The sequence below is a fragment of the Pogona vitticeps genome, chromosome 4 (assembly GCF_051106095.1).
Source record: "Pogona vitticeps strain Pit_001003342236 chromosome 4, PviZW2.1, whole genome shotgun sequence".
In the NCBI taxonomy this organism is placed as follows: Eukaryota; Metazoa; Chordata; class Lepidosauria; order Squamata; family Agamidae; genus Pogona; species Pogona vitticeps.
This window is the reverse complement of record NC_135786.1, coordinates 197069404-197089034: the sequence shown is the minus strand read 5'-3', so window position 1 is coordinate 197089034 and position 19631 is coordinate 197069404.

The window sequence follows — 19631 nt, the reverse complement described above, 5'->3', positions numbered from 1 at the left end:
CCCGTTTGAATTAATGAAGCATCTGGAAGAGTTGACTCATCAAATTCTCCCTGATTCACTGGGCCTACTCTAGTACAACTGACCACACTAAGCAAAAGGCTTTCAGACATTATTGCATAATGTTACTTTTTCCCTTCGGAACTGAATCACAAGCACTACTTTTCTTTTTATTGTTATTATGAGTCCTTGTAGAGAATTAATCTGAGTATTTTTATGACCTTTCCTCTGACTAATTTTCTTACAATATTTGAATACATTTCATTAAATACATTCAATAATTTGCAGAGGAACTAGAGACCAAGTTGCTAACATGCCCTGGATTATGGAGAAAGCCAGAGAGTTCCAGAAAAACATCTACTTTTGCTTCATTGACTACACAAAAGCCTTTAACTGTGTTGACCACAACAAACTATGGTAAGTCCTTAAAGAAATGGGAGTGCCTGACCACCTTATCTGTCTTCTGAGAAATCTCTATGTGGGACAGGAAGCAACAGTTAGAACTGGATATGGAACAACTGAGTGGTTCAAAATTGGCAAAGGAGTATGAAAAGGCTGTATATTGTCTCCCTGCTTATTTAACATATGCAAAATACATCATGCAAAAGTCAGGACTTAATGAATCCCAAACCTGAATTAAGATTGCTGGAAGAAATATCAACAACCTCAAATATGCAAATGATACCACTCTGATGGCAGAAAGTGAGGAGGAATTAAAGAACCTCTTAATAAGGGTGAAAGAGGAGAGCGCAAAAAATGGTCTGACGCTCAACATCAAAAAAACTAAGATCATGGCCACAAGACCCATCACCTCCTGGCAAATAGAAGGGGATGATATGGAGGCAGTGACAGATTTTATTTTCTTGGGTTCCATGATCACTGCAGATGGTGACAGCAGCCCTGAAATTAAAAGACTCGTGCTTCTTGGGAGGAAAGCGATGACAAAACTATACAGCATCTTAAAAAGCAGAGACATCACCTTGCCAAAAAGGTCCGTATAGTCAAAGCTATGGTTTTTCCAGTGGGACGTGGTGGCGCTGCGGGCTAAACCACAGAAGCCTGTGCTGCAGGGTCAGAAGACCAGCAGTCGTAAGATCAAATCCACGCGATGGAGTGAGCTCCCGTCGCTTGTCCCAGCTCCCGCCAACCTAGCGGTTCGAAAGCATGCAAATGCAAGTAGATAAATAGGGACCATCTCGGTGGGAAGGTAACAGCGTTCCGTGTCTAAGTCGCACTGGCCATGTGACCACGGAAGATTGTCTTCGGACAAACGCTGGCTCTATGTCTTGGAAACGGGGATGAGCACCGCCCCCTAGAGTCGAACACAACTGGACAAAAATTGTCAAGGGGAACCTTTACCTTTACCTTTATGGTTTTTCCAGTTGTGATGTATGGAAGTAAGAGCTGGACCATAAAGAAGGCTGACTGCTGAAGAACTGATGCTTTTGAATTGTAGTGCTGGAGGAATCTCTTGAGAGTTCCCTGGACTGCAAAGAGAACAAACCTATCGATTTTGAAGGAAATCAACCCTGAGTGCTCACTGGAAGGACAGATCCTGAAGCTGAGGCTCCAGTTCTTTGGCCATCTCATGAGAAGAGAAGACTCCCTGGAAAAGACTCTGATGTTGGAAAGTGAGAAGGCAAGAGGAGAAGGGGACGACAGAGGACGAGATGGTTGGACAGTATCACCAAAGCTACCAACATGCATTTGACCCAACTCCGGGAGGCAGTGGAAGACAGGAGGGCCTGGTGTGCTCTGGTCCATGGGGTCATGAAGAGTCGGATGCAACTTAACGACTAACAACAATTTTATTAAATGTATTTGATAGAAATTCAAAACATTGTTCCTGACTTTCAGAAACTTATATATAATAATTATAATTATTATTATAATTAAATTACTACGTCCCTAAAAATAAGACCTAACCTCTAAATAAGCCCTGGTATGATTTTTAAGATGCTTGTAATACAAGCCCTACCCCCCAAAATAAGCCCCAGTTAAGTGAAACCCCACCCTCCACCATTTTGCAGCAACCAGAAGATGACATACTCTATTTGAATAGATGTAGATTGTTGTACATGAAAAAAATAAAACATGCCCTGAAAATAAGCCCTAATGTGTTTTTTGGAGCAAAAATTAATATAAGACCCTGTCTTATTTTCGGGGCAACACTGTATTATAATTTGGATTGTCTATTATTCAATAACTGAATTAATTAATTAGGTGTGTTTGAGAAGACAAGTACAGTTAATTTTAATTTACTTCTATGAATTACTGTTTATTTGACTGTAAAATTTAATTGTACATATATCTACATCTTTTCTTATTTCACTTTAATTTCCTTTTCTTTTTCTCTCCCTTTTCAATGTTAAAACTAGCTTCCTTTGCTTGTAAAGTCTCCAATGTTTCTATTTCCATTCCCATTGTTTAATAATGTATTATGTTTAATATTTTATATATTGTAGGTTTTGCAACTTGTAAGAAGCAAGCACTTGAACTCTTGCTTCCCCAGAAGTAAAACATATGCCTAGATGGTTTATAAAAAATGTATATTGCCTAGATGGTTTATAAAAAAGAAAAGAGGCATTTCATTAAGCCTTGAGTTCCAGCAATGCTTGCAATAAATATTTATTCAGTAATTTTAGCAACAAGTATCGTGTACTATAAAAAAACCCACAGTGTCACATGATACATAAGTGCTTCCTCAAATCATGAAATCCTGTTCCTTCTCATGAAAAATAATGGTAATGATTTCTTCAGTGACAAAGGTTGAGAAACTTTTAAAATCTGAGGGAACTTCAGTCAAATGCCAGTATGCTGAGTGCCAAACAGCACAGTAAAAGGTATGATTACACTTAGGCTCTTTAATCTGAAAAATTATATACAAGTTTATGACTAGTGCAGATAGCCTCAGAGAATCCTGGAGGAGGAGGAGGAGGAAAAAGCTTTACAGTATTTATTTATTTGTGAGGAGGTGGCCTTAAAACTTGAGTGTCAACCTCTACTCTTCCCCTCTGGCACCAGAGCTCACGTGTTGCATTTCCTTAGTGTTGGCACACTAAAAAACAAGAAATGAGGAGAGAATGGTGGCAAGAGAGTCATTTTTCAATTATTCATTTTTCACTTGTCAAGACTTCTTCATTACCCAGCTTTCCATTCATGCATAATAATCAGGAATACCATAGTATAAGTAAACTTGGTCTTTATCTTCAAATAAACATAATTATACTTGAGAATCTTTTCTAGCTCTTTCCTAATTGTAATTCCAAGTCTCAGTCTTCTGATTTCTTGGTTGTAGTTTCCATTTTGATCTATGATTGGACTGAATTGTGGAAACTCTTTAACAATTGTGATTTGTTCCTTGTGAGCATTAAAGCTGCGTATTTCATCTGTAGATTTTTTTCTTCTAGCTGTAACCCTGCTTTTTCTCTTTAACCTTCCTCATTCCAAGTCATTGCTGTTTTCTGCCATTGATATGCTGTTACAATACGTATCTGCATATCTTAAACTACAGTATTAGTTTAATTTTTTAATATTTTTTTTAATTTTATAAAAAATTAAACTATTCTGACTTCACCAAAAATGAATACTTTTAAATACAGTTTAACTTGACTTTAAAGTTGCATAAGTAGCATTTTGTACAGCACTGTTTGAAATTTAAAGGTATATTTACATTTCTCCCAGGTTCCAAAGGCTTTGTGCAAATATTTTCATAGCTTATGCTACTTATGACTGTATTGAATAAAATCTACAAGGTATTACCATATCCTCCTTCAGCTATTTTCATTTCACCACCACTGTACTTCCATTTTCTTCCCAACTTCTTGTGCATACAGACAAATGCAGGAAAGCCAAATGATCACTACATGATCTTCACAATGTAAATAGAAAACAATAAAAAAGAATAACATATTTTAGGGCAGAGTGCATTTTTAGAGGTTAAGTAAAAGCTGAATACCAGGAAGAAACTTATTTTTATAAATGCCCCCATCCCCCACAGCCTCCAGTACTAGTGTACACCAGAGGACCCTTGGGAACAGCATTAGGAACATTGAGAATATTCAGTGGGTGGCATAAATCCATGGGGGAGAAAGAATTTGTAAAAAATCACTTCTTAGTTTGCTGTTGGAAAACTGTACTAAGTCAAAAAGCTTTATTTCAGTGGAGGGGCGTCACTGGATAGAATATATGGACGTTGTACTTGTACACAGTAATTATTCCATTGCTTTATATAAAATGAAAAGGCTGGAAAACCTGAGATGAACATCTTGGATTGCAGTCTAATTAAGCTGAGCTGAGCGTATACTAAAAACATGTTGATGAGAAAGGTCTGCAGCAAAATCCTCACTACATTCTGAGCACAGTTCGTGCAACTGGGAACATGAAGTTGTAACTTCACTACGGACATAACCAATAAAGACAGTTTAGGAGAGAGGCAGAGGGTGCATTCCTTGTTCTTCACTGTGCTCACTATTTGAACACTTGATTCAGTTGGCTTCTCATGAGAATGCATAATACTGGCCTCTTTCTAAAGGGGCTTGAAAAAATCTTTAGGAAATCTGTGAAGGATAGGGTGGTCAACTGCTACAATTTTAGAGGCAACATAACACTGAATACCAGTGCTCAGGAAGCAATAGCAGGAGTAGGCTACTGCTGTTAAATTCATGTTGTGTGCTTCCCATAAAGCCTGACTTGGCCATAGAATGTTCTTACAGAGAAACTTTTAGTCTGATCCAGCTAGGATTCTTTATATTATCTTTTCTTTAAAAATGGGGGGGAAATCACTGCTGCTTTGATCTGAAATAACAAGATACTTATATTTATATTAAAATATTTGCATGTTCCTTTTTTTGAAAAGTTTAAGAAATGCAAATTTTAAAACATTACAGAAGCATCAACAATTGTGCACAAATAATGCCAAGATGGGGGAAATTGTTTTTTTGGACAAGAGCACCTAGAATGGTCATACTGGTTATAATGTTTTTCATCTGTGGAACTGCCACAGAAATCAGAATTAGCAGTGAATCTTGGAGAAAGAGGTATATGTTGCACCTTCTCAAAAAAAACAAAATGTGGCTGTCCTCATCCATTTATGAAAATGGTTTGAACTATTGTGCATATTATAGACTGTGTTTTAGTGACTAGAGCTCATTCATCAGGTGGGCTCTGGTAAGAAAGAAGGTCCTGAAAATATGGTCACAAGTGGTGAAAGCTGAAATTGTACATAGTTAAAGTTAGCACTTTCATCTGGGTCCAGAGGCAAACTGGCAAACAGTGAAACTGGCAAAGAAGAGTGTGAATTAAAACTATATACTAATGGTGTCTTGAAATTCTGCACATTATTTCCCGGAAGAGTAAATGGAGGGACAATTTCAATTAATTTCCCCAAGTGAAGGAAAATATCCCCAGCTGTTTCTCAAAGATGGGGCTTACCATTAGCACCATTAGAACAACTTTGTTCTCTATCGTGCTCTCTATCATGTGTCATTTTTTGACATTATGATAATGGTGATGGTGCTAGAAAGGCATCCACCAAAAATGTTAGGAAATTTTTGGAAACAATTCTACAAGGTGACCTATTATTTCTAGAGGAGTAAGAAATCCCCATGAGATACATTCTCTTCACTGGTTTGAATAGTTCTTGCTTATGTGAGGAAACATGTAGCAGCCGTCTTTATGTGCTCTCTTCAAGGGGACCTCTTGCCAGAGTACACTAGTAATCTAGAGTGAAGTATCAACCAAGAGACCAATGTCTGGTTTGCCCAAGCAAAGAGAAACTTTGTTATTACACAGGAATGGAAGATAACGCTGACCTCATCAGTACTCCTCCACGCTTTTTATTGGGCAGACCTATAGACATTTCATCATAAACAAAATTAATAAAGATGTCTATGACTGTGGTGTGACACTTGAGATGTCCGACTGCATTTTCTGTCTGCCAAGCCAGCACAATCAGAGGTGAGGAATGATGGAAGTTGTAGTCCAACAATATTTGAACTGGTTGTTGTGGGTTTTTCGGGCTTCTTGGCCGTGTTCTGAAAGTGGTTCTTCCTAACGTTTCGCCAGTCTCTGTGGCTGGCATCTTCACAGACCGCATGGGGAAACTTCTGGAAAAACACAACTTACAAACAGTATTCAAGCCCACCACAAAAATACAACAAATGTTACGGTCAGCAAAGGACAGAAGGAACCCCCTCACCACTGCAGGAGTATACCGGATATCTTGCAGTTGTGGCCAGGTATACATTGGAACCACAAAACGAAGCATCCACACCAGAATCAAAGAACATGAGAGACACTGCAGACTAAAACAACCAGAAAAATCTGCAGTAGCTGAACATGTCATAAAACAAACTGGACATGAAATTCTATTTCAAAATACTGAAATACTGGACAACACCAGCAATCATTACGTCAGACTGCACAGGGAAGCCATTGAAATCCACAAGCATCAACAAAACTTCAACCAGAAGGAGGAATGTCTGAAACTCAACAAAACCTAGCTCCCAGCTCTCAAAAACACAGAGTGCCAAAGGTCAACGAACTCCACCCAGCCACAAGGTCAGGGGATTACTGCACACAAAAGACCAGCTAATGACACCCATCAACCACAGGGACAGATAATCTCCCCTCCTTATCAAAACAATACATCCACAACAAAACACATTAATCAACCATCTCCTGATTAGGACAATAGCCTACCTCACAAACTAGCCTTCTCACAGCTATAAATACTCCACCCACTCTCAAGCCTACCCAGAGCACAGTTTGCTGTCCTCTGAAGATGCCAGCCACAGAGACTGGCAAAACGTTAGGAAGAACCACTTTCAGAACACGGCCAAGAAGCCCAAAAAAACCCACAACAACCATTAGATCCCGGCCGTGAAAGCCTTCGCGAATACAATATTTGAACTCTCTGTCCCTGGCTTACTCTTACCAGCATCATTTTTGCTCTGCCTTGCCTGCCCATGATTTTAAGTTGTTGCTCTTCATCTCTTTCAGCACAGTCTCCAGTCACAGAAATCACTGCTCCTAGGCGCTTTGCTAATGGCAAGGGAATTGAGTGCCATCAGCATATCTGTTTATTTATATGATTTACATTAGTGCACACACTACTCTGGGTGCTTTACAACAGGGGTCCCCAACCCCTGGGCTGTGGACCAGTCCCAGTCCGTGGCCTTGGAAGGACTGGGCCGCCAAGACAGAAGCGCGGTGAGCAAAAGGTGAGTGGCAAGAGAAACTCCCCCTCTTGTTAATGCACTCCTTTTAGATTCTAATGCCACTGCTGATCTGAACTTCACTCCCTGCTCCCCTCCTGCTGCTGCTTAGATCAGCTGTGCCTGTGGCATTAAAATTCAATAGGAGTTTGTGCTCCTATTAAGTTCTAAGCCACTGCTGGTCTGACAGGAGGTGTGTGCTCGCCATTCGCTTTATGAGCTCAATTCAAAGCTATCCTCCAACTACCTACTGCATAACAAGCACCCTTCCCCTGGTCCTTGGGATAATGGCTTTCAACTAAACGGGTCCCTGGTGTCAAAAAAGTTGGTGATCACTGGTTTACAAGTTAAAAATTAAAAATCCTGCAGATTCCACATAGTAATACGTATCTGGTGATTTAAAAAAAATATACAAAAGAGAAAAGAGAAAACAAGAAAAATAAAAGAAAACATTAATATGAATAGCATCCAGAAGGCAGCTCTAAATAGTTCTATTTTCAGCAATTCCCAAAACACAAGGTGGAAGGAACCTGTTGTATCTCCACTAGTAATCTATTGCAGAGAGTGGGTGCCACCACCAAAAAAGACTAGTTCCTTATCTTTGCCTTTCTAGCCTCCCTCACTTTGGCCACCATTAGCATAATGGGCTGAGAAGAGTGAATGAATTGGGTAGCTGGTTTCTGGGAATTTTTTTCCAAGTTTTGAGGTCCTAAACTGTTAAGGGCTTAAAAGGTCATAACCAGCACCTTGAATTGAGCACTGCAAGTGACAGGGAGACAATGAAGGTATACCAAGATAAGCTATACATATGATCGAATTTTGTGATCCCACATTTTGGATCCCCTGATGTTTCCATACTATTTTGAAGGGTAGCAGTTCATAAAGTATGGTAGTCTATTTTTGGCAGTGTTAGAATCCAGCACTAAAGCTACAAAAAATTGAGTTCAATTGTGTTTTATGCTTTTCTCCCCTGTATGGACAGTGTCAGCTGCATTGAAACCTATGATTACCTCAGTTTATGCTGGGGATTCTGCATGGTAGAGGAGGAAGTGAATACACAGAGTCACTATGATCAGATCTACTGCCAAAACCTACAGGCATGTCCTTACAATGTTTATTTTAGAGCAAGAATTATGGTTCAATTGTATTGTGGCCTTTATTCCAATCACAAATTATTTAATCTATGCATTCATATGCTTCTTACACTGTAGAATCCAAATACCATAGAAGGCATGGACTGGGGTGTCAGATATACAACATGCACTGATTGACAATGTAATTACTTCTTATAGTGCTTTGAACTGCTTTCTCCACCAGCATGAGAAAAGGGGGGAATTAGGACCCTATCAGAGAATTCAAAGGCAGGAAGTTCTATCAGGAAGTGGGTGGAGTGACGTTCTTGGTTGAACAACCAAAGGAACTATGCCTTTCCTGTGTCCAAACCTCAAGTGGAATTTTATTATAAGTAATGAGGTGACACACTAGTTTTTTTCATGACTTTTGACACACGATTTATTTATTCAAATGTCATGGATTTTTTTATTTACTGGTAACTTTACATCTTGCAATGCAGCTTTCAAACATGCCCAAGTCTCAGAGTTTCTGTGTTAGCAGAGAAAAATTGGGGATTTGGAGCCCCAAAAAATTAACTTTTGCAAGCTCTAAAATGTTTTAACACAAGCTGCAAGAAGCATATATAAATATATTTTCTAAACAAAAGTATGCTTTTACTTCAATATTTCTGATTTATATGATCTTAAATTTTATTGTTAATCATACTTTGAGGACTATGGAATGATCTTTCCATGGAGATCAGACTTCTAGTATGAGATATTTCTGCTGTGAAAAAGACTTGTTTGCCAATGAATTTCCTTGATTGTTTTCTTTATTGTTTTCACTGTCAGTTGTCACTGGTTTTTAATTACATACTTTATTTTTATTGGTGTATTATTGTGTTCTTAATTTAGTGGAGGTTTTGTTGTATTTTCTTGTTTTTATTGTAAACTGCTTTAGATGTTTCAAAATGAACCTGGAGTATTTTAAACAATACTTAAATAAACAGTTGTGTAATTAATAAGATGAATAAACAAAAGTATATTTGCATTAGTGAAAGAAGAATGAGGTAGAAATATTTGACTAAATAATAAATGCTTTGGGTTTCTCTGAAAACATGTTCAGCATGACTGAAACCATTAAGAAACTGTATACCCATCTAGAGAATTATTCTGATGTGCTCAGTGTATCAGCTCCATATTCTGTCCTAACGGTAGCTTCTCCTCCAGGTTACAGATCAGGACAATCAAGTTCTGAAGCACATCAATTTCTTTCAGAATAACCCATAGTTTCTCATTATCCACACAGTCAAATGCTTCGTTGCAGTCTATCAAGCATAGACTGATTTTCTGAAATTCTTTGGTGCGCTCCAGTAGCTAGTGGATATTTGCAATATGATATTGAGTGTCTCTTCCTTTTATTTATTTATTTAACTTTTCAGAATCCAGCTTGAACGTCAGGCATTTCTCACACCATATAAGGTAAAGGCCTTTGTTACAACACCTTGAACATCACTTTGCTTGCATGGAAAATTAAAGCAACGGCCCTATAGTTATTGAACTCCTTGACATGTCCTTTTTTGAGAATTGGAATGCATATCGAACCTTTCCAGTCTGTGAGCCATTGTTTTGTTTCCCATATTTGTTGACATATTCTTGTTAGGATTTTTACAGATTCACTCTCTGTGGCTTGAAATAGTTCTATTGTTATTCCATCTACCCTGTTGATTTCTTTCTTTCTAGTACTTTCAAAACTTCTTTCACTTTACTTTCTAGAATCTTTCATCTTAGGATTCCTCTTCAAAAGAAACTGTCATTCTATTATCTCCTCCGCATAGATCTTCAGTATACTGTTTCCACTTTCTTTTTATTTTCTCCTGGTCAGATTGTGGTCCCCTGTTGGTCATTCAGCATTTCTAACCTAGGGTTAAATTTCCCTTTGATTTCCTGAATCTTCTGGAAGAGAGCTCTTGTTTTTCACCTTTTACTGTTCTCTTCTATTTCCTTGTACTGGTTATTGTAATAGTTCTTTTTGTCTCTATGTGACTGTCACTGAAAAATGGCATTCAGGGTTCGGACCCTATTTCTGTCACCTTTTACTTTTGCTTCTCGCCTGTCCTTGACAACAGTAAGGGTTTCTTCCATCATCTATCTTGGGTTTTCTTTTTCATTTTATTGCAGGAGTCGTCTTTTTGCATTCTTCCCTAATAATAACTCTGGTTTTAATCCACAGTTCTCCTATTTCATGGTAAATTGAGTTTAGGGATGTAAATTTATTTCTTATGTGGACTTTAAATTTGTCAGGAATGTTGTAAATTATATTGATGATGATTCATCATCATCATCTTGGAACTGCATTGCTGGAAGGGATTGTATGGATCATCAAGTCCAGCTCCTGTCAAGGAAGAACAGTGGGGAATTGAATTCCCAACCTCTGGCTGTACTTTCCTTTTCAACTTTACTCTAATGTTGGATATTAACAGTTCGGTCAGTACCACAATCTACTCCTGGGCTTATTTTGGTAGAAAGAAGAACTCTATGAGTAATTCTCCTGCTTCACTTCCATCCCATATGCAAACATTTCCAGCAACATTTGGTTCTGCTTTGTTCCCTACTTTTGTATTCCAGGCACCCATGATTCTAAGCATGTCTTGTTTTGGTGTATAATCAGTTTCCTCTTGGATGCTTCCACAAATGCTTTCAAGTTGATCATCTTCTTTGGTAGTTGGAGCATATACTTCAGCGATGATTATGTTGATAGGTTTTCTGTGGAGTCTGATATTACTCAGTCAGACCTTGCAGTATAGCTCTTAACTGCCTGTGCTACCTCAGTATCAGACCCATTGCATTTATTTTGGGTTTGTTATTTCCAGAGTAAAACACTTTGTGGTTGTCTGACTGAAAAAATCCTATTCCAGTCCACTTTAGTTCACTGACCCCAAGTACTACAGTGTTTATACATTCATTTTTTTCTTTATGTTTCCAGTTTATCTCGATTCATACTTTGAGTGTTTTCTGACTTTGGGATTCTCATGTTCCAGCAATATCTCTTGTTTAATTTTGGACTGTCTCATCATAAGGTTTCCATGGTAAGGGAAGTTAATTAGTGTTTTATCATTGCCACCTACTGTGAAGTATTTAAAAGAGTTAGCTTGTCACCATTGTTGCCTCCTCCACCAGTATCACCATCAGCTACTGCTGCAGCCCAGTAGCTGCCTTGAAGAGAATGGATGCACCTTAGTCTGGTGTATTAGCTGTGACCATTCCACCTTGGGTGACTCTGCTAGGAATCCAGACTCATAATAGAATCTGGCTTTCTGATGGCATTGCTCTTAGCTTCACTGACACATCCAGACTCCATCATCACATTAAAGTGTGCATCCAGATGTGAAGGGAAAGACCAGAAGCTTCGGGTCTTTCTAGTAGAGCCGACTCTCTTAAAGACCTCCAAAATGACCCAGACTAGCCCACCTACCTCCCCTGGTAGTAAGGAAGACCAAGGTGCCGGCGCACAGGAGTCAGGAGAAGCACCACCAGAGGGGAAGGTGTCATGTGCGGTTGATACCAGCGATTTGGAGGAAGCTCTCAAAGGGTTAATGACACCCGGTCCTTATAAGGAAGAATTGGAGGGAAGAAAGGAGGTGGAGTTAAAGGGAGAGGAAGGAGGGTTAGGGGATATAACAGTGAGGCGGGATGATATCCCCGGTGGTTGGGAGATGGTCTGGATAGAGGATCCGTGGACCAAGCGTTGGGAGCAGGTGCGAGTACCTCGTGAGGAGGCCGAAAGGAGGCGTAAGAAGGGCCTGATGCAGAAGCCCTCTTACTGGGGGGAGACGGAGGCTAAGCTCTGGCGTAAGAAGCTGGCCGAGGCGAAAGAGGCAAGTGAAAGGGAGAGGGCAGCCAGACAGGCATGGCATATCGAAGAGCTGAAGAAGATGGGCTGTTACCTGGTCCCTGGCGTGCCTCGCCAAGGGAAGGAGACCTTTCGTGGGGTTGGATGGGAGACGAAGAAACCCTCCCGTTATTGAACCCGTTGGATTATGAGGGAAAGGACAAACTGTTGGGGGAGGTCCCTGTTGGACCTTGGGACTCTGAACCTGTTAAAACTGTTTTTGAAACTACGTGGATACCCTTGCCTGACCCTGTTTCAGGGCAAGAGACTAAACCAAAGGCACCAGTTAAGGACGACGTTCCGTTTGTTCCGTTTAATAAAGAAAAGTTAACAGCAGAGAAAGCGGTCTCGACTCCTTCTTGGGACGGGCGGGAAGCCCCGAACAGCGAACCCTCACACCAGAAACGGCCATTGTACATTCACTGTTGTAAATAACTGATAGGATTCTAGGCGGTGAATTACATGTTTCACTTAACTGTCCTAAGGTTCAGATTCAATACAATGTGGTCTTGGATAGTATTTTTCACTTTGCTCTTGTCTGTGTGGTCTGATGCACAGCTAAGCGAGTGCTCCATTGCTGGAACAAAGCCTTGAACTAGATGTTGTTTTGATTTTCTAGTCTTGATTCTATAATGAGTCTTTCAATACCTTGCAGAACATCTCCTTCCAACGAGATTTGCCTGTCCTACACAATCTCCCCAGGCCACTCACTTGAGAACATTGATCCTGAGAGAGGCCCAGAAAGGGAAGACCAAAACTCGGTTCTTTTCAGCAGTTGCTCCCCATCTCTGGAATAATCTCCTACCCAAAATTTGCCTGGCCCCTTCACTCAGAATTTTCAAACAGTCCTTGATAACATGGCTCTGGAGCTTATAACATCATAATATAGTGGTTGTCTCAATGCTTATGTTATCAGTTCTGCACTTTGCCTTCAAATTACCTTTAGTCATTTTAAAGTAATTTTATGTTGTTTTGTACATGGGTACTGATATTAATTTGGATTTTATTTAGCTATTATGTTTATTGTTTGTTCACTGTTTTAAACTGTGAACGAACAGTTTAATAGTGTTTTAATACTATTATGTTATTGTGTTATAAACCACCCATAGGGGCCTTGGCAGCCAGATGGGTAGTATAAAAGTCAAATTAATAAATTAATGAGTTAAACCTATTGCGATTCTTAGAAAATTCTCCAGTATTTACAGAGACATTTGTTCATATGGAACATTAAGACAAATTGTTGCAGATTAATCTAACACAGATTATTCATTGTTTCTGTTAAAATTCAAGCACATTGAAAGGACTACCTCAGATTTCTTGTTTCCTCTGGTACAGCATGAAGAATGCAAGCTGTCACATGCTGCAGTTAGCAACTCAGATGTTATGCAATTTTGGAATTTCCTTTCTTTTTTTTCACAGTAGTTTCCTACAATAAGCTTATGTACTGCCAAACTTCTATTTTAGAAATACTTGATTATTACTGTGCTGTGAAGGATTTTAGAAAGGTGCTTCAGTGTTTGGCAGACTTTGAAAGTAACATGCTTCAAAGTGTTATCCATGTTAAGTCTTTTGTATTGAGAAACAAGGACATTATATGCCGTCTTCCAGTCTTTAAAGTGTTCCAAGAACCACTGTCTAATCTAAAGATGTTGTTTCTGTTTGTTTTAAGCGCTATGACCAAAAAGAGGTTTTTTAAATCTCATGATTAGTTAAAACTTTATAACAAAGGAAAACAATAGCTGATAAAGAAATACAGTAGAACAAGTGCACTAATAATATTTTCCAAATAAGGGGGGAAATTGAAAATCTATAACAAAATTTCTATAAAAGGCTCCCAATATCTTTAAAAAAATCCATGCATATATGATGTCTGTATACCATGCATTAATATAGCAACAGCACTGTATAGTTCTTTCTCTGTTGAATTACAGAGGGTGGCCATTTATCTTGCCAATTTTGCCAACACTAAGGGCATGGAGAGTCAATTTACATTGATCAGCTTTTAATCTCTTGGGGGCAGGTAAATCATTTAGGAGTACATAAGCAACAATGGAGATCAAAGACTGGTCCGGTACAAAATTATTAGGCATGATACCTCACCACCAAAATAAGCCTATAACTGGATATGAACATAGCATATACTGTACACGTATACTCAAACGTAAGCTCCTTGGTGTGCAATTTTTTTAAAAAAAGTGCTGCTTATATAGTGTCCCATCGTACTTAAAATACACTCTAGGCAGTTTACAAGATAATTATGCAGGCTACACATCGCTCCCTTGTGATCACAGCCAGCTGGGTACTCAGTTTACCAACCTCAGAGGAATGGAAGGCTGAATGAGCGTTGAGCTGGATTGAACCTGGGTGATGAGCAGAGTTTTGCCTGCAGTGCAGCAGTTTAACCACTGTGCCATGAGACTCCTGACTACACCACAAGACTCCCAAATACGAATATAATATGAATATGTAGCGGTACCTGATTCCCAGGTTATACATTTATTTCTTTCAATCACGAGAAGGAATTCTCTTCAGTTTAAGGGAGTATATGCAAGCAAAACCTAGCCACTGTTATTGTACCAATGGCATATCCTTGAAATAGGGTGTTCTGGATTCAGATTCCACTTCAGTCGTGGAAGTAAACTGATTGCACATGCCTACATATCTTTATACAGAAATTACACTCTGGTCAGTGAGATTTAGAGTACTTCCAGACCAGGTTTTTATTGTAGATTCACTCTGCGTCATATATGAACTTACTAGAAAGCAATCTGTGAAGAAAGGTAGAATTGGAATTGCAGCTCAGTGTCCTTTGATTGGTAGTGCTAAAAACCACCCATCTGGAAATAGCAGGTCTTGTCCAATTTTATTCTTTGCTATTCCCCCTTTGTTTGACAAAGTACAGTATGTTTGAACCAGGAAACTCAAGAGCCTTATACAGAAAACATATGGCTCCCTCTACTGGGAAGCATAAAATTATTCTTAGGATAATACTAGTTTCTTTAGGATATTGGGTTCATCGACAGCATGTTTCTTATATGGGCTGTGGCTTTCATACACGGCAGAACATTATACAGAACTCTGTATAATTCACATGTGATTGTATGGAACAATAGTAGCTTATAGTATAAGCCTTATGCTTATAAAACTTATTTTTTCATTACGCAAGTCTGACACTATGTTTGCAAAAAAAAATCTCTATATGTAATAATCCTATATTAATACTATTAAATGGCTATAGTAGTTCAACTATTAAAAAAAAAAAAAGAAATGGCCCGGTTATAAATTAAAGCTTCAACGTGGATTTATTTTATTTTATTTTTTGCTCATAGGGAGAGAATCATTTGTACTTTCCACCCTGCTGTCTATTAATACAAAGATTATGAAAGGGAAAATGGCCAGGATAATGCTATTGAAGTAGCTTGCTTCTAGTCAAAAATAGTTTAACTATCTTAATATTTTAATTTGTTTTTAACATCCAAAATTTTAGACATAAATAAAAAAAGGTTTGAGGGAACAGGGCATGCAGAAATTGCACTGAGTGCAGAGAGAAGGTGTAACTAAAGTTAACTGTTTTACATTAGGTACCCATAGACATTTCTCCCTTTGGTAACTATTTCTTTATTGGTTTACTGTCCTGACTTGTCTTTGTTTTACATTTGAAAATTCTGATTAAATACATTCCTCCTCTTTTGAGAGATTTCAAGATAAATTTTGGTGGTCAACAGTAACTGCCATAGCAACTTATTCCACTTTGCATGAACGTGGAAACAGGGACAGTGGAGGGCACATTGCAATCTATGGCCATTCAGGTTTAACACGTCCATAGAGAATACACGTGTGGAATTGATTAATGTGGAATTCTCAATGCCATCTGGAAACCTGGAAAATCTGGGCACCCAGTCCTGAAGTGGGAGCTCTATGTAAGTTGGATGTGTTGAATCAGTACAAAATTTGACTGAACATGTATAGCCACCCTATTCAATCACCCTATTCAATCACAGCTTGAATATTTATTATTTATTTATTTAAAATATTTGTACTCTGCCTTTCTCCTTAAAAAATATTCAAGGCAGCTTACATGATTAAAATACAGGAGTTAGGCGTCCTTCAGTCTCGAAAGACTATGGTAACTTGGAACAGCATCTAGTGTGGCTGAGGAGGCCGATTCGAGAGTGACAATCTCTTCCACACTGAAGACAAATACAATGTCACCTGTCCAGCTCCCTGATTTTGCTGCTTTTGTGACTTCCTCTTTGCCTCGGCCTGCTGGACAAGGGTCTCTTCAAATTGGGAGAGGCCGTGATCCAACGCCTGCCTCCAAGCTGAACGCTCAGATGTCAGGGTTTCCCATGTGTAGAGGTCCATTCCTAAGGCCTTCAGATCCCACTTGCAGATGTCCTTGTATCGCAGCTGTGGTCTCCCTCTGGGGCGATTTCTCTGCACTAATTCTCCATACAGGAGATCCTTTGGAATCCAACCTTCAGCCATTCTCACGACATGCCCAAGCCAACGTAGACATCGCTGTTTCAGTAATGTATACATGCTAGAAATTACAGCTCATTCTAGGACTATTCTATTTGGAACTTTGTCCTGCCAGGTGATACCAAAAATGTGTTCGAGGCAACGCATATGGAAGGTGTACAGCTTCCTCTCCTGCCGTGCATGAAGGGTCCAGGTCTCACTGCAGTACAGGAGTGTGCTCAGGACACAGGCTCTATAGACCTGGATCTTGGTATGTGTTGTCAGCTTCTTATTGAGCCATACTCTCTTTGTGAGTCTAGAGAACATGGTAGGTGCTTTGCCAATGCGTTTATCCAGCTCGACATCTAGAGAGAGTGTGTAGAAATGGTTGAGCCAAGGTACACAAAGTCATGAACAACCTCCAATTCTTGTGTGGAGATGGTAATAGAGGGAGGTGAGTCCACATTCTGGTCCATGACTTGTGTTTTCTTCAGGCTGATTGTTAGTCCAAAGTCTTGGCAGGACTTGCTAAAACGATTCATGAGTTGTTAGAGGTCTTCAGCAGAGTGGGCAACAATGGCTGCATCATCTGCGAAGAGGAGGTCCCATATGCATTTCAGTTGGACTTTGGTCCTTGCTCTCCATCTAGAGAGATTAAAGAGCTTTCCATCTGATCTAGTCCGGAGATATACACCTTCTGTTGTAGTTCCAAAGGCATGCTTCAGCATGACAGCAAAAAAGATCCCAAAAAGGGTTGGTGTGAGGACACAGCCCTGTTTCACTCCGCTTGAGCCATCAAAAACTACAGTGCCTTTCATTCCCTCATGGAAGGATCTGATGATGTTAAGGAGATGAGGTGGATATCCAATCTTGGGAAGTATTTTAAAAAGGCCCTCCCTGCTAACCAAATAAAAGGCCTTTGTGAGATCTATGAAGGCCACAAAGAGTGGCTGTTGTTGTTCCTTGCATTTCTCCTGCAACTGTCTGAGGGAGAATACCATGTCAGTGGTGGATCTATTAGCTCAGAACCTACACTGTGATTCTGGATAGACTCTGTCTGCAAGCACCTGGAGCCTCTTCAGCACAACACGGGCAAGCAGCTTCCCTACAACACTATGAAGAGAGATGCCACGGTAGTTATTGCAGTCACCCCTGTCTCCTAAAATGCAATACTTGAAGCTAAAAACAACTAGGAAACAAAGGTGGCTTGCAACATTAAAAGGCAACATTTAAAGCTAAAAAAGAGTAAGTATACAAATACTTAGAAGGAAGAAACAAAAGCCATATGAAAAACACATTCAAAGCAATAAAGTATAACAATCCATTTAAAAATCTCAGGCAGGCAGCCAATCACTGAAGGAAAACTTGTCTGAAGAGAAAGGTATTTGCCAGCTTGCAGAAGGACAGCAAAGATGGAGCCAGTCTGCTTCCTGTGGGAAGACGTCCCAAAGTCTGGGAGCAGCAACAGAGGAGGCCATACATACATGTGAAGGGACCAAGAGACAAGCCTCTCCTGCTGATCTTAACATCCAAGCAGGCTCATAATGGGAAACATGGTCTTTGGGATAGCTTGGACCCAGGCCACTTAAGGCTCTTTATGTTAGAACCAGCACTTTGAATTGTGCTGAGAAATGGATAATCAGCCAGTGGAGCTGCTGTAACAAGGGGGTTACGAGATCCCTGTAATCAGCCCCAATCAGCAATCTGGCTGCTGCATTTTGAACCTGCTGAAGTTTCCAGACATTTTCCATAGACAGCCCCACATAGAGAGCATTATAGTAATCCAGCTGGGATATAACTAAGGCATGTGTCAGGGTGAGAAGATCAGACCTCTCCAGGAACAGGCACAGCTGCCGTACTAGTTTTAATTGTGCACATGCACTCCTGGCTACTGCCAAAATCTGGGCATCCAGGCTCAGAAATGCATCAAAGAGCACCTACACGTTGCACAACTGTTTTTTTTTCAATCCCGTCCAGCACAAGCTGCATCCCTATTTCGTGATCTGCCTTTTGACTGACCAGGATCATATCTGTCTTGTCTGGATTAAGTTTCAGGTTATTCATACTCATCTAGTCCATTACTGATACCAGACACTGACCTAGAGCTGAAACAACTTCTTTGGATTTAGATGGCAAGGAGAGTTGGATGTCATCTGCATACTGTTGACACCATGCTTCAAAACTCCAGATAAACTTTCCCAGCAGTTTCATGTAGACATTAAATAATATAGGAGATAGAACTCTGAGGGACCCTCAGGCCAGCAGCCAAACAGGAATCCCCCCAACACCACCTTCTCTCTCCAGGAAGGACTGGAGCCACTGTAAAACAGTCCTTCCAAGTCCCATGCCAGAGAGATGGGCCAGAAGGATACCATGGTTGACGGCATTGAAAGCTGGTGAGAGGTCCAGCAGAACCAAGAAGGACGCACTCCCTCAATCCAGTTCCTGGAGTAGGTTGTGTAGCAAGGTAACCAAAGTAGTCTCCATCCCATAACAAGGCTTGTAGCCAGAATTAAATGAATCTAGATAATCTGGATCATCTGGGAACTCCTGGAGCTGAGATGCCATAACCAATGCTCAGGCATGGAATATTAGATACTGGCCAATAATTATTCAGTATTGTGGGATTCAAGGAACATCATCTGTGTACGTAATTTGTACGTAGCACCATTGAGAGTGTCTTAACCTATGGCATTCTGACATAGTTTGGGAGTAGCTTTGTAGCGGACAATAAAGCTCTACAGAGAACCATTAAAATTGCCCAGAATATCATCGGGCTCCAGCTACCAACCCTGAATGACATCTTCACATCCCGCTGTCTGAGGAAGTCACACAGCATCCTGAGAGACTCTTCCCATCCTGTTGCCATCTGGCAGAAGATATAGAACAATTAAGACTCGGACCACACATTTTCTGAATAGTTTTTTCCCCAGAGCTATAATTGCACTTAATAATGAGCTTAAAGACCACCAGTAGTGAATAGTTAGTTGGACTGTGTTACTTGGCCTGCGG